This window comes from Scardinius erythrophthalmus (assembly GCF_964197995.2).
Source record: "Scardinius erythrophthalmus genome assembly, chromosome: 5".
Taxonomy (NCBI): domain Eukaryota; kingdom Metazoa; phylum Chordata; class Actinopteri; order Cypriniformes; family Leuciscidae; genus Scardinius; species Scardinius erythrophthalmus.
Genome location: NC_138225.1, coordinates 55,701,641 through 55,718,156, shown reverse-complemented (window position 1 = coordinate 55,718,156; position 16,516 = coordinate 55,701,641). Strand labels below are relative to the sequence as shown.

At 45.5% G+C, this 16,516-nt stretch overlaps 1 long non-coding RNA gene across 1 annotated transcript; it reads left to right on the top strand.

Annotated features, from left to right (window-relative positions):
- Nucleotides 1-299: 299 nt before the first annotated feature.
- On the top strand, nucleotides 300-2,410 carry LOC308690805. Its single transcript, XR_014030197.1, has 4 exons — nucleotides 300-372; nucleotides 846-902; nucleotides 1,346-1,420; nucleotides 1,511-2,410. It is a non-coding gene; the product is annotated as an uncharacterized lncRNA (long non-coding RNA).
- Nucleotides 2,411-16,516: the final 14,106 nt, after the last annotated feature.

Sequence of the window (16,516 nt, the reverse complement as noted above, 5' to 3'; positions counted from 1 at the left end):
ATGTATTAAAAATGTACTTGAGTGTGTTTTTAGTAGACCTACAATACAAATATACTTTAATGCATTTTTAATACATTTAACAGTAACCTAGTCTTTTTCACTTGGGTAGCTTACATATATTTAGTATAGGCCTATTTTATTAAGTCATTTAAACCTTAAACAACAACACTAAATAATAATAATATTATATAGGAGAAGCAGGAGGAGAGAAGTATTATTCTGTCACGAAACTGCTGCTATTCCTCTGCTGTCGTCGCTTCAGTGATGCTCGCGCTACTCGCGCGCAACAAAGCTCAGCTGATCGACGTCATCAGGAAAGTAACGGCTCCTCTCATCAAAGCTTCCGCCGTTTATTCGGCTCTCCATTACAAGGTTTGTAAACTCGCCAAATAAATATACAGTCTACTCACTATATATTTAAACACACACATATATATAAACTAAATTTATTATACATTACTACGTTTTTACAGTGTTTACCACTCGTTTATTGCACAGTATCTGGTTTTAGCCGCGATGCTAACTAACTTACGTTGATCTAATGAACAAATGGAAATGATTGACTTATTGTCTTAGATTGATTTAGTCATTCAATTCAACATATTTTGTACAACTGTGTCTTCAAATTGCTGATATAGCCTAACTAATTTAGAAAATTCTCTGATTCTTGGCGTTTGTTATGAATAACAAAAACAGGTTATAGTTTGCTCTGTTTTTGTTTAGCCTAACGTTAACTTGCTACTTACTACAGGTGCCCTCATTCTCTCAAATACCATTTTAAAGCCATTTACTGGTCAATAAATATTATGTTGTGAATAATCAGCTTTGTTCTTTTGTTTCCCCAGAACAACCATTACATTTCTAAAATAATCTGAACATTTCAGTGGCAACATTGAATTACAGTAAGTTACCTGCACCACATGCTGTACTTTATTACTATGAACTTTCTCTGTGTGCAATTGTATTGTTTGACTGTGTACTTGTGTTTTTTAATCAGTTACTCTCTGAAAATCTTTTCTCATGATCTCAAATCTCATTCATGTTACTCAGAAAAATAATATCACAGGTTTGATTCACAAAAAATGCTATAGACATTTTTAGTCTTTTTCGACAAAAAATAAAAATAAAAAAAAGGAAAAAGCTATTAGGCTTCAGAAGACTTGCAACACAACCCATAACACATGAGTTGTGAACTCATTGATTATTTTTAGGATCTTTTCTGGGACATTTTTGGAGCTTAACCATTTTTACATAAATTGTTGCATTGAATTGAACTAGACAAGTGTACATAAGAATGGTTTCATGAATGATTTACACATTTGTTTTCTGCTTGTGTTTCATGCAGTGAAACTGAATGGTGACTGGGGTTGCATTATGCCTGAGATCTGCTTTTGGGTTCCACAGACAGAAAGTCAAACAGGTTTGGACCATCACAAGGCTGAGGAAATTATTTAAATTTCACAACTATCACTTTAATAACATTACTAACAGTAAATTTTGTACTTTGCAGGGATCTCGGTAAGCTGAAATACAAGTTTGAACAAGAATAAAAATCCTCCTGTAGACCTGAAAATCATCGAAGTGCCTGGACCATCCACCAGAACAGAGGAAAAACAAACGGAAAACGATGCTGTACCTTTTCACTTTTCTAACTCGTTAAGTACCTCGCACCAACTTGGTCCCATAGTGACATTTTTGACCACAAACGAAATTGCTGATCGTGTGGATTCTTAATGACTGGAATTCACCAGTGAACATTCACAGAACAACAGATCATTTTACTGCACCTTAACTCTGTTTCGGGTCGAAGCCTCTACTACTTCCTCTATCTTGTTTCATGAGAATACTCAACAACCATTTATGAACACTGTTGATTCAAGTCACACATTTAAGCTTTTCAAAAGCCATAGTGTACATTACAGTCTCCAGTCTAACAGCATCCCGGACTTCAACATTTTATGATTCAAAATAGCTGAATAACTAACCATCAGAGATTTCAGTATAGAGATAAAGGTTACAGCACAATGAGTGTATATTAGCACTGTTGTTTGTTTTTGGCATCTGATAGAGCTTTTGGACTTGGAAACAGTGATGTCAGAATTACCATCGGACTGAAACACAAATGTTTTAAAGTTAAGTATGATGGACATTTTTAATTAGTTCAAATGTAATTTTATTTACATTGATTTATTTCGTGGAACATATGTGTTTCCATGCATTTTGTTGAGATGTCTTTTCTTGTTTATCTATTGTATACATGGTTGATTATTCATGTTGCTTATGTATTATACTATTTTTTTGTGTATTCATTGATATTAATCTGTAGTTAGCTTTTTTCCCCATGTGCATGGAAGTGTATGTATAAAAATGAATATCAAATATGTAATAAACAATTCTTATTTTGTATTTGGTTCAATTTGTTTATTATAATAGATGTCAAAGGTAACCATAGTAACAACATGAAATTAAATATTTAAAAAAAATGAAATTTGGTTCCTGGAGGCACCCACAGTGGTTCCACACAGTGCCTAATATCAGAGTTCCTCAGGAAACCTGTGTGGTTCTTCAGAGAACCGGCCCTTTTTAAAGGGTGCCTAGAGGATCTACAGACGGTTCCGCCGGTGTGGCGAAGTGAAGAACCCCAAAAGGTTCCTCCAGGCACCTTTTATTTTTACAGTGTAGAGTTTAGAGCAGGTTAATCAAACTCACCTGCAATTTTCTAGTAACTCTGAGTCTGAGGAGCTTAATTAGCTTGCTCTGGTATTAGGGTCTTTTAAAAGCATGAAACTTACGCGATTTAACAACAACAAACGCATTCAAGCGTATAGAGAGCAATGTTCTCTGCTGAAGCGTTATTTCTCAGGTGTGCGTGTGTGTGTGTGTGTGTGTGTGTGTGTGTGTGTTCGCGCATGCGCAGACCGCGTCACCTTGAGCTCGCGAGTGTCCGGCTCTCACGCGGAGAGTCAAGGCTGGGCATCACAACACACTCGCATCATGTCGCTATGAGTGGGCTATATAAATGCAAATTGTATTGGAGATCTATTAGAGGTCCTGGAAACAGAGTCGTATGTAAATGATTAGAGCAGAGCTCGAGTGATTACCCTCGCGCTAAACCATGGAGAACAAGGTGAGAACTCTGGCAAGTGAGGAGTGAGCCGGAGCGGTTTGATTTATTGTAAATGCGAGAAAGATGCAAAGGTGCAAAACAGCAGGAAAACACGAGTCTAGCACTGGGGGATTGCTTGGGAAATGGGGGAAGTCTTCACTGATCACTACTGCATTATTACACGTGGAAAATAGGCCACTGATTTTGATTGCTGTAAAAGATCTATTATCATAAGTCATAATGTGCTGCTGTACAGCATGAATATGATTATTATCAGCGAGGAAAGGCTGCCATCTAGTGTTCAGCGCGAGGAACTGCAGCTCCACCAGAAACACCAGCAGTTATTAAACTGGTTTATTATTAAAAACACCAGTACACTGTCAGTCTGAGACTGTCGTCATCAGCGATGAGATCATCACAGTGAAACCGGGACAAAAAAATAATATTCATTTCTCTACTAATGAATAATGAAACAACACCAGCTGGAGCTTCACTAGAGAAACGCGGAGAACTGGTCTTTACTGGTGAAGCTCGTGCTGCTATATGATAGACATGTCAGTGGAGAATCATTAATCACATAAAAAGTCCAAATTATTACATTAAAAACATACAACTATGAGATAAAGTCGAACTTTTAAAGTCATCATTTTTACTTTTTCCTATGTAACGTTAGCAGAAACAGGCTTCCGTAGTTCGAGTCCGTTCAGTCCAGACGAACTTCAGCTCGTGTTTCTCGGTCTTGTCGATCATTTCTTTCTGGTGTGCCAAACCATCCCATCCTGCAGCAGACAGTGTGTGTGTGCGTGCGTGCGTGCGTGCGTGTGTGTGTGTGTGTATGTGTGTGTGTGTGTGTGACGGGTGTGTGTGTATGTGTGACGGGCAGTGGCGGAGCCAGAGGGGGGTCCGGGGTGGCACTGGACACCCCTGACATGCGATTGGCCACCCCGGGTGCCACCCCAAAATTTTATTTGCTACTGGCAGTTGCTGACGCTGATTTAAAAAAAATAATAATTACGTTCGCCGGCAGCGCGGCGCGCGCGCGTTTTCAAACGGACGAGCAGAGGACGAGAGATAGTTGCAAGATACCGAACTTCACCGAATAAGAAAACATCATATTTGAAGTAAGTTTTTAAGGCGAATATATTCGGCCTAATACACGCATACAGTAGGCTACCTTGCCGTGTGTACGTTACAGTATACAAATGTTCTAGCTAATGTGAGGATAGGAGATCAAAACGGAGGCAAAAGAGAGCAGAAACAAAGCGATATCATAATGCGATCACTAGGACTGTGAAGCTTTATGGGTGTAGGGTGCTGATGGACTCGATCTACTGTGTTTTGATCATCATTAAATTAAATCTGATCCTGATGTAGTCTTTGATAAAAATGCGATTTTCTCAGCTTTTTGCTCATGTTGCTTTTATGAAACTTGCCAACATTCAAGTGTTGATAAAAAAGACGCATGAAGCTAGAATAAAACAGATTTTTTTTTTTTTTTTTAAAGCACAGGGTCTGTTCTTTGGTATGTTCAGATATTCATACAACAAAATATTCTGGGGTGCCATGAAATTGTGAAAATTACCAAAAACACCAATTTTTTTTTATACTGGGAGAATAGTTATGATAAAAATGTTGGTAATTGATGATTGGAATATGAATATGATTTGAATCATATTTTAAACATGGCATATTTTTTAACAGGGTCAATTAAACATGAAAAGAAAGAGAGATAGGCTATAAGAGTTATTTTTAATAAGCACAAGTCCAGTCATTTTATGAAAAAAGGTTTAACAAATTGCAGCAGAAGCAAACTCAAATAATTTTGTATCCTCAATATGTCCTGAGTAAGGAAAAAAAGTCCAGAAGAATTCCTTTAGGGGAAAGTTTTGAAAACTGTTTCTGGGGATTCACTTTTTATTTTACCTACCTTTTGTCTTCTGCATTCTCCTTACCATTGTCTCCTGTTCTTCCCTCAGACTCGTCCCCCAGAAACAGTCCCACAGACCCAGCCCAAAACCCAATCTCTTAAAAAGTACTTCCTGCCTCTATGTATTAATGGTCATGGGTAGCCTAAATGGGTTCCATTCAGACATTAACATTAAGTATTTTACAGTTATATGTCAACAAGATTCAACAAGACATTTTCACCTGGCTATACCCAATGTTTAGATCTGTTGTGGTATTTATGCAAATTAGCACATACATAATTAGATTATGCACCATTTGTCCATGTTAACAAACAGTTTTAAAAAAAAAACTTGTAATACATTTTTTGTTTGTCTTGATGTAAGTAATCAACTCAGTAATTTTCATGGTGATATCTAAAGGTTAATTTTTACCCTATTCATGTGAGAGAAAGAATGAATAGGCGTATGAATAGGCTATATTTGGGTCTTTTTCTAAACTTTCCCCTAATGGGATTCTTCGGGACTTGTTTTTCCTTACTCAGGACATATTGAGGATACAAAATCAGTTGAGTTTGCTTCTGTTGCAATTTGTTCAAGGTTGACCCCCATTTTGGCTTAAAATGACTGGACTAACAGGCAGATCAGATGCAAACAGACCCCAGTCCCTGCATCACCACTGGCTAGTCAGAGTCAGTGTGGTCAGACTTCAGGACCAGCAACAGCTCAGAGCATCTACCAGACACAGGCAGTCAATCACATACCAAATTCAGGAATTTAAGTTGAGAAGATTTTGCCAGATTAAAAGGATAGTTCACCAGAAAATCAACACACAAAAAAAAAAAAAAAAATAGAAAGAATAATTATAAATTATTATAATGAAATAATTATGTTGTATTAAATCTTCCTAGGATAAGATTTTATATTGATGGGCAATAAAATTGTTTAAATTTTTCAAGTACATGTCTGCTTGATGCCTGCTATATCTAATTAAAAAAAAATTGTAAATGTGAGGGTTTTTTTGTAAATAAATGCAGCAGTTCATAACAGACACATGCTACGGTATCTTATCTCCTTGGTGCTTCAGCTTTGTTTTCTGCAAATATTTTGGATGTTCAACACTTATAGACACAAACAGAGTGACCCAATTCCTTCCATAAGCTTTTCCACTGTATGTGTGTATGTGTGTGTGTACTGTGTACCCCCGCAAGTAGCAGTGGCCACCCCCTGGCCACCCCATGTATAAAACTCTAGTTCCGCCACTGGTGACGGGTGTGTGTGTGTGTGTGAGAAGTGTGTGCAAGGCCGGACTTACCATTGGGCTTGACTGGGCTCAAGCCCATGGGCCCCGCCCAATAGGGGGCCCCGTCCGTTTACGTTTAATTTTTTCAATAATATGTCAGTCATTTAATTTTTCATTTAAAGTTTGTTGATTGGTCTAGCATTGTTATTGGCCCTGCCCTGCAATGAAAAATGTAATTTGATTAGCTAAATTAAATGTCAGTCATCTTGAGGTTTGCTGATTGGTTATTGGCAGTTAGTGCCTCGTTTACTGCCGAACCGTTGAAAAAACCTGTCTGCATAGACAGCAGTGGCGTATCCAGGACATTTTTACTGGGGTGGCCAAGATGGGACACAAAACTAGAGTGGGGTGGCCATATATACTATAAAGTAATGTTATGTAAACCTTCAAACTCTTATGAACAATAGAGGATTTTAATAATAGTAACAAAGTGCAAACTTTATTTTTAAATAATGGTACTATTTCATAAAATGTAAGATACAGTCACAGGCCTATTTAGGAAATGTGTTTACTATAGTCTGTTATTAATTACCGTAGTGGGGATATGATTTACTCAATTAACTTGTCCATTAACTTGTCCGAAAATGCATTTGTGTTTAGGCTATCTGCAAAAAGGTTTACATACACTAGATTGCAGTCTAGGCTACTGTTAATGTAAATATAATGTTAGTGGATTGTTTTTATAGTCTACATTAGAGACCTGCGCGGGACGGATTTCTCATTTAATAATTCCTAAAAAGCTGACATCTCAGTTCATCGCCATCTCACAAATCTCTGTTATTATCAATGAAACTGGCTGCATAATTAATCTTTCGTAATATCTACACTTTGTTTGCTATAACCAGATGATTTGCCAGTATGCAGAATTCAGCACTGAACAAAAAGTTAATTTTGAGTGGTGAGGGGATTCTATCTTAAATGCATCTGATTGGCCATTGCGTTCAAGTAATCAACACAAATGTCTGTGATTGGTTACATTGTTCAACGTTGCAAACATGTTATAAATAGAGACTCTGGCCTGTAAATCGTTTCTATTTTGTTTTAGTTTTTCTTGTTGCTTTTGTGCAACAGATGAATGACAATTTATTCGTTTTTATTTGTTCAATTTATAGATAATTCTATTTTGCGGGAGTCCCGACTCCCGCGAATCGACACGCATAAACCGCCCGCGCCCGCACTCGGCCATCAGATCTATATTCCCGTGCCGCACTCTGTTGCGTTGGGTCCCGACCATACCTCTCAATCGACTGATTCCAGCGTTTTTATCGTTGTTGTATTGTTGCAACTGTGTGACCGTCCTCTTGTTTCACGGACCAGCAGCGCGCGTGCTCTTATCTCATGGGTCATCTGACCTGCATGGCCAAACGTCCGCTGAGCAGAAATCAGCTCTCACAGTCTCAGTACGAACGTTACTGTGTTAGTTAAAAATGTGAAACTGGCCTTAAATCAGTTGATCAGCTGTCATCATTGATTGACAACCTTTCTAGTTTCTTGTGTTGACGAACTTGACCTACCTATCAGATCTGGGGTGGCCACAGGGGTGGCCAATGAGCTTTCAGGGGTGGCCACCGGCCACCCCAGGCCACCCCCTAGAATCGCCATTGATAGACAGTAGCCGCATTTCCATTAGGCTACCCTTCAAATTGCGCAAATTGAAATTGCGAAATGAAAATAAGCACAATGGAAACACGTGAATTTTTTTACGCTCACATGAGGTGGTTTTTCAGGCAATTCGAAAAAAGGAATATTTCGCAAAACTGCAATGGAAACAGTTTTTGCGCATTTACAGTCACCTGAGTTAGAAGACGCGGTGTGTTTGAGGTCCATGTATAGCTACGCAAATAATAATAATTTTATATTATTTAATTATAACATTTAATAGGCTATATTTAGAAGACGCTTTTATGCAAAAAAGGAACAAAGCTGAATGTGGAGCGCGCACTGCATGGCACGGAGGCGCGGCCGCGAACACTTGCATTTTCCTATCAATAGTGGAAACAACTTAAAATACTTTGACCATTTCTGCTCATACAGAAAATAATATATTATTCCCAACTACTTTTATTTGTGTAAACTCACAATAACAAGAAAACGTCGTGCTTTTGTAAAATAAATGAAAACAATCAGACGCACTTGCATGATCTTCGTAAACTGGAGCGCGAGAACTGAAACAAAATATAGCCTATGCAGGCTTAAGCTTGAAATGTCCACTTTAAAACGAACAAATTCGAATCGAAAGCTAATACCTTCTGATTAATCTGTATGAAATGTGCATTTCTCTCTAAAGGCGCATCTGCTTAACAGCGGAGATGGAGATGTGATTTTAGCCAAAGCAATAGTTTATTAATAATATTAATGGCTCTTCTCATTCAGCACTGCGGGAAAAACATCAATTCCAGGTTCTAATTTGGCCTTTGAAAACCAGAAAAATCGACATGTTTTCCATATTAATTTGTGAATATTTTAAATGTTTAATAAAGGGGCAAAAAGTCATAAACAAAAATCTGAAGATTCGTCGATATTTACTTTTTTTGCGCAGCAGCTGGTGTAGCCAGTTCAAATTAAAATGTTGGTGTTCAACTTTGCGTTTTAAAAAGACAACAACTGTTCATTTTTCGTTTTTCAATTACGGGTTAAAAAAGGAAAAACGAATGGACACAAAAGTAGCCTACATGGATCGTTTGGACAGAATACGAGACAGAGTTCTTTATTAAATTCATAAAAGAAATAATAATTAACCTATAGGAATACTGGATTCTAAATCTCAAAGAAATGCCTCAATCAAAACATATGTTTTCCAGGTTAATACGTGTTCTCTTACGAGAGGTTCTCTCGTATTGCGTAAGCTTGCTTACGCTGCGGGAAAGTCTTCTTTTCTCGAGATACTGAAGCCAAAAATTATCCTTAATTTCATTTTTTGTCAACGCAGTGCAGCTGCGGGCAGCTGAGCTAGAGCGGCATACTGCGCGCTCATTGGCTGCCGCGCGGCAACTGCTTAAGCCTACCAGTGAGCCTGGCGTGACGTCACGCCCAATGAGGGCGCGCGCGCCCTAGCGCGTCACAGCCCGCCAGAATGGGCGGCGTCAGAGCATATATAAGGAAGGCTCGTAGGCTATATTCTCTGATTTCTGTCTTTTCAGCGAAGCACTCGCATCGCTGATCTCGGAGAGGAAGCCGTCGCCGTTGTCCTTCAAGGCCCAGCTAACGAGCCAGCTTAGGTCAGCCTGAGGAAGCCGGACGATCTTCGCCGCCTTCAGCCTGCCGTGCCAGCTCAGCTATCCGGCGAATATCCTTTGCAAGCTCTTTTGTGTGTGTTCTTGCTTCCGCAGCACTTTCTAAAAGAGCAGAGGCGTTGTTGCAAATGCCTCGCACCACGTGCGGCTCATGCCGCTCCGCGCTCAGCGACGGAGACCGCCATCTTCTCTGCGCTCTCTGCCTGGGCCAGGACCACGCAGCCGTCGCGCTTTCCACGGGCGGCTGCGCTTTCTGTGAAGAGCTGCCGATGTCGACCCTGCGGGCTCGACTCGCCCTCTTCACGGAATCTGCTCCAACTGTCCTCGGGCCGCGTAAGAAGAAACGCCGCTCGCAGCGACCACCGGAGCCCGAGACTCGAGCCAAGGCCTCGCCGGAGCCTCTCCCGCGAGCCTCGCTCTCTCCTTCTCCGCCCCCGCTTCCCGACGCGCAGCCGACGGCTCACGCCCTCGATGCCGTCGCCTCAGGGGATGAAGCGGATGATGACGCGCTACTGGACACGTGCTCACTAATGGCGTCGGACAGCGAGGAATGGTCCGGTTCTGTCCGCTCCGCCTCCTCCACCAGAGCGTCCAGCAGGACTCACGCCAGTGTGGACGCCGAGCTTCTCCGCCTCCTCACGGCAGCAGTCGAACACCTGGGCCTCGAATGGTCCCCGCCAGCGGTGACTCCGCCCAACAGACTCGACGGGTGCTTTCTGCCCGCCAGTCGACGAGCTCCAGTGTCCAGGCCAGCGCCTTTTCTGCCGGAGCTTCACGAGGAGCTTACCAAATCCTGGGACGCTCCAGTTTCGGCCAGACTCCGTTCTCCGGCCTCATCTACTCTCTCTCGCGTAGACGGAGCCAAGGAGAAAGGGTATGACCGGATCCCACCGGTCGAACCAGCGGTTGCAGCGCATCTTTGCCCCCCATCCGCGAGATGGCGCTCAAAGACTGCCCTCCCGTCCAAGGCCTGCAGGACTACTTCGGCGTTTGCCAGCCGCGCTTTCTCCGCCGCTGGGCAAGCCGCCTCAGCCCTGCACACTATGGCGGTTTTACAAGTTTTTCAAGCCGACCTCCTCAGCCAGCTCGACGAGGGAAAACTTGATAAATCTGCTTTGACCGACCTGCGCAGTGCGACGGATCTCTCTCTTCGCACGACGAAAACAGCAGCCCAAGCGATCGGACGATCTATGGCTGCGCTGACTGTCATTGAGCGCCACCTCTGGCTAACGCTAGCCGACATGGGAGAGCAAGAGCGGTCCGTTTTTCTCAACGCCCCGCTCTCACCCGCCGGCCTCTTCGGCCCCGCGGTAAGTGGCCTCGTGGACAGCTTCTCGGAAGTTCAGAAGGCGTCACAGGCCATGAACCTCTTCCTGCCCCGCCGCTCGAGCTCCGCTGCAGGCCGCTCTAAAACTCAGCCTCCTGCACGCAGTCCCACGCGGCGCCCCTCCCGACCTCCAGCATCGCAGCAGCGTCAGCGCGGCCGACCCAGGTCCCGCTCCACCAGCCAACACAGGCCGCCACCCCCGCGGGGTCCCCGGCCTAGAGTTTCGCTGAAAACCGAGCCTGCGAAATCCTCCTAGCACTCGCAAGGAGGAAAAGACGGTTGAGTCCCGCCGCGGCCGGACCGCCGTCGAAGCTAACCTGTATCCCTCTGCCAGTCCCCTTGATAAAGGCTACTGCAGTAGTGTCCACCGCAGCCAACGAGCCAGTTTCTCAACTCTCTCGCCTGCACACAAACGCCGTTTTTACGGCGACCCAGATAAATCGAATAAAGAGTGTAAAATCTGGTCATCCGGCTCACGCCGTCAGTGCTATGAGTGTAGTAAACATGCCCACACCCCAGTGCTCATCACTACACACAAGCACAATCCCCCCTGTGTACCCCACAGAGTGCACTCACATAAAGCGCGCTACGGCCGCTCGAGTGTTAGCTGTAGGTCACGTGCCCACAACCCAGTGCTCACACCTACACAGTGCCCGCTCTGCCTCACACATTCGGGGACGAAAGCACTCCACCGCCGGCTGTGCGTTAATAAAGAGTCCTGTGCCCGCTATACAGCACGCACGCTCTCATGTACACACTCACGAGCCCGCCCCGCTTCCGCGCCGCGAGCCGTTGCTCAAAACGCTCTCTCACAGCGTCATTCAGCCGGCTGCCGCTATCAGCGAGCCCCCGTCTCCCCTCACTGTCACTGCGCGACTCGCGCACATACCGCCACAGGCTCCCCGTCCCGCGCTGCGCGGCGGGCGGGACCCGGAGGCTATCCGACCCCTAGCTATGAGTGCGAATGCATGGAAAGCTATTCCGGGAATGTCGGAATGGGTATTAAACACAGTGATAAAGGGCTATTCGCTTCAATTCGCTCGCCGCCCCCCGCGTTTTCGCGCCCGGGTCGAGACACAAGTGAAAGCAGATGCAGCCCATCTGCTTCACACAGAGATAGCGAATTTACTGCACAAAGGTGCCATAGAACGGGTTCACCCTCTGGCTGCCGAGGCAGGCTTATACAGCCGCTATTTCCTCGTACCCAAGAAGGGCGGAGCGCTCAGACCTATACTAGATCTGAGATATTTGAACAAAGCGCTCGTGAAACGACCGTTCAAAATGCTCACGACCGGTTAAATCCTCGCGCAGATTCGCCCGGGGGACTGGTTCATCTCTCTCGATCTGAAAGACGCGTATTTTCAGATTCAAATTATTCCCCGTCACAGGCCATTCTTGAGATTCGCCTTCGACGGTCAGGCATATCAGTACACCGTCCTGCCGTTCGGCTTGCCCCTGGCACCCCGTACTTTTACGAAGTGCATGGACGCGGCCCTCGCACCCCTGAGATCGAAAGGGATGCGAATTCTGAACTATCTGGACGATTGGCTCATTATAGCGCAGTCAACAGAGGAACTAGTTTCTCACAAGAAAGCGCTTCTCGGTCATTTGGAAAGCCTGGGTCTTTCCGTGAACTGGGACAAGAGCTCTCTAACCCCCAGCCAGTCTATCACTTTCCTGGGTATAGATCTGGATTCGGCGGCGATGACGGCCAGACTGTCAACACAGCGCGCGCGCCGTGTTCGGCACCTCGCCGCTTCCGTTCAGGTGGGAAAAGTTTTTCCCCTAAAAACCTTTCAGAGGCTTTTGGGCCATATGGCGTCAGCCGCAGCGGTCCTGCAGCTGGGTTTACTTCGAATGCGCCCGCTTCAGTGCTGGCTAAAGTCGGAAGTGTCCCGCAAAGCATGGATTTCGGGCCGTGCACCAGTCAGAGTGACTCAGCGCTGCGTCTCAGCCCTGCAGCCCTGGCTGGCGGCCGAATGGTTTCAGCGGGGAGTGTCGATGGGGGTCATCGCACACCGCAAAGTGGTCTCGACAGATGCGTCCAACATGGGTTGGGGAGCGACTCACGAGGGCAGTCCGATTTGCGGCCGGTGGTCGAATACGGAGAAAAGCCTTCACATAAACTGTCTAGAGATGCTGGCGGTCGAGAAAGCGCTGAAGCACTTTCTACCACTCCTACGGGGACACCATGTGCTAGTCCGCTCGGACAACATGTCAGTAGTGTCTTACGTGAACCGCCAGGGCGGAATCAGATCCAGAGCCCTGCGCGCTCTCACAGAGCGCCTCCTATCCTGGGCTCAGGGCCCGCTGCGCTCCCTAAGGGCAGCTCATGTACCCGGTCGCTTCAACGACGGCCCGGACAGACTGTCCAGGGACAACGTTCCCCCAGGGGAATGGTCTCTACACCGCCAGACGGTCCAAGCGCTTTGGCATCGCTTTGGCAAAGCGGAGATCGACCTCTTCGCCGCGAGCGAGAACGCTCAGTGCCAGAGGTTTTTCTCGAAACACGAGGACGCGCTGGCCCAGACATGGCCCAGCGTTCCGCTGTATGCGTTCCCCCCGATCTCGATGCTGCCTCAAGTGCTAGCGAGGATCAGGGAGACGAACTGCGCAGCGCTCCTCATAGCCCCGCGCTGGGAAAACCAACCATGGTTTTCCGAGCTGATGAGGCTGACAGACACAGCCCCATGGCCGATCCCGGTGAGGAGAGATCTTCTCTCTCAAGCTCGAGGATCGATTCTGCATCCCCATCCAGAGCACTGGTCTCTGCATGCGTGGGAAATCAACGGATATTCGTTGATCTGCCAGAAGGGGTAATTAACACGATCACGCAGTCCAGAGCCCCCTCGACGAGGCGGCTCTATGCGTCTAAATGGTCAGTGTTTAACAAATGGTGTGTGGAAATGGGTTCTAACGCTCAGTCCTGTGGAGTCCCACAGGTATTGAACTTTCTCCAAGAGATGTTGGACGCGGGCAGGTCCCCCTCCACGCTCAAGGTTTACGTCGCGGCCATAGCAGCGTTCGCCGATTCGGCGCGCGGCCGCTCACTGGGCAGGGATGAACTCATCACCCGTTTTCTGCGAGGGGCCAGGAGGATGAACCCTCCCCGGCCCCCGTCAGTCCCTATTTGGGACCTGTCCCTGGTCCTAGAGTCCCTGAAAGTGCATCCGTTCGAGCCTTTGGACTCTGTGGAGTTGAAATACTTGACGCTTAAAACCGTTTTTCTGCTAGCTCTGGCTTCAGTCAAACGAGTGGGCGATTTGCATGCGCTGTCTGTCAGCGCGTCGTGCTTCGAGTTTGGACCTAACGACTCGTTAGCCATTCTCAAACCGAAGCACGGCTATGTCCCCAAAGTGTTAGGTACTCCCTTTAGGGCTCAAGTCATTACCCTATCGGCCCTGCCGTCATCCGGCAGTGAGGAGGGTGTCAACCGCCTTTGCCCGGTCAGGGCGTTAAGGTGTTATGTCACGCGCTCTGCAGCCTTCAGGCTCTCAGAGCAGCTTTTCGTTTCGTTTGGAGGGCGCGCTAAGGGTCGCGCCGCCTCGAAACAGACGCTATCCAGATGGATAGTGGACGCTATTGCGGCAGCATATGCGTCAAAAGACCTGCAATGTCCGTTGGGCATACGGGCTCATTCCACCAGAGGCATGGCCTCATCGTGGGCATGGTCCAGCGGGATTTCCATTCATGACATTTGTATGGCGGCGGGCTGGGCGTCCCCCTCCACTTTTGTTAGGTTTTATAACCTGGAAGTTCCCGCTCTGCAGGCGAAACTTCTGTCAGTCTAGTCATGTTCATGTCCTGCCCATATGCGCAGGTTGTACTATTGACTAGCTTGTCTGTTGAGCTGCACGCTCAGGGTCAGTATACATAGACCGGCCTTGCCGTTCTTGCGTTCCCTAGATGTGCTTATGAACATGTGTTGGCCCGCACCGCTGGCCACCTGTTTTTCACCTCTATGCTCTTCATAGAGTCATATGTGATTGTTAGGCTCGCACGGCGTGGACAAGGGGTTCCCGCAGCGTAAGCAAGCTTACGCAATACGAGAGAACCTCTCGTAAGAGAACGATACTCGGTTACTCACGTAACCTCGGTTCTCTCTAGAGAGGGAACGAGTATTGCGTTCCCTGCCGTGCTTGAAGCCTGTAGCTCGTGTCGCTTCATTCGACAGAAAACAGAGAATATAGCCTACGAGCCTTCCTTATATATGCTCTGACGCCGCCCATTCTGGCGGGCTGTGACGCGCTAGGGCGCGCGCGCCCTCATTGGGCGTGACGTCACGCCAGGCTCACTGGTAGGCTTAAGCAGTTGCCGCGCGGCAGCCAATGAGCGCGCAGTATGCCGCTCTAGCTCAGCTGCCCGCAGCTGCACTGCGTTGACAAAAAATGAAATTAAGGATAATTTTTGGCTTCAGTATCTCGAGAAAAGAAGACTTTCCCGCAGCGTAAGCAAGCTTACGCAATACTCGTTCCCTCTCTAGAGAGAACCGAGGTTACGTGAGTAACCGAGTATCGTTTTATTCTCATTCTGACCAAGACATTTGTGCATTGCAATAAACTTATGATCATTTTGAACTTTTTTAATCATTATTTATTTATTGGAAAAAAACTTTTTTCAAGCTTCAATCAGTGGTCATATAAATAAATTATTACGTTTTTTTTTAACACTTAACACTGTCTATGGTACCAGTCACCTTTTGAGTAGCTTTGCACTTCAAATAACGATTGGATCGATTATATTGTTACGCCACCATATGGCGACAAATTACTTTTAAAAAACATTTGTCATTGAATCGTTAATTCAGGAGATTCGTTCAAAAATACTGATTCATCTATGAAACAAGTGCATTTGATTGAGGAATTGAATCATTCATTCAAACCCAAGTTTTTTTTTTTTTTTTTTTTTTATAATTCAGATTAATTAAACATTTTAATAGACTTCAGCAATTAACATAAATTATGTTATTTTGTTTAGTTGTTTGTTCCGAATCGTGATCTTTATTTTTATTCTCAGATTATCCAGAATTGTGTAGCTCTAATATACAGTGTATGTATCATTTTGTTCTATTTAATGTAATGTATAGAAGGTAGGGCCCGAAAGTGACTCAAGCCCAGGGGCCCCCACCACCCTAAGTCCTGCCCTGCGGGTGTGTGTGTGTGTGTGTGAGACGGGTGTGTGTGTGTGAGACGGGTGTGTGTGTGTGATGGGTTAGGGGTAGGTTTAGTGTAAGGAAGGAGATAGGTAGAATATACCATGTGTACAGTATAAAAACCATTAAGTCTATGGAGAGTCCCCACAAAGAGAGTGAACCAGACACACCTGCTCACACCTGCTCTTCCTCATCCTCCTCTTCCTCGTTCACCTCCTCTTACACACACCTGCTCTTCCTCATCCTCCTCTTCCTCGTTCACCTCCTCTTACACACACCTGCTCTTCCTCATCCTCCTCTTCCTCGTTCACCAACTCTTACACACACCTGCTCTTCCTCATCCTCCTCTTCCTCGTTCACCTCCTCTTACACACACCTGCTCTTCCTCATCCTCCTCTTCCTCGTTCACCTCCTCTTACACACACCTGCTCTTCCTCATCCTCCTCTTCCTCGTTCACCTCCTCTTACACACACCTGCTCTTCCTCCTCCT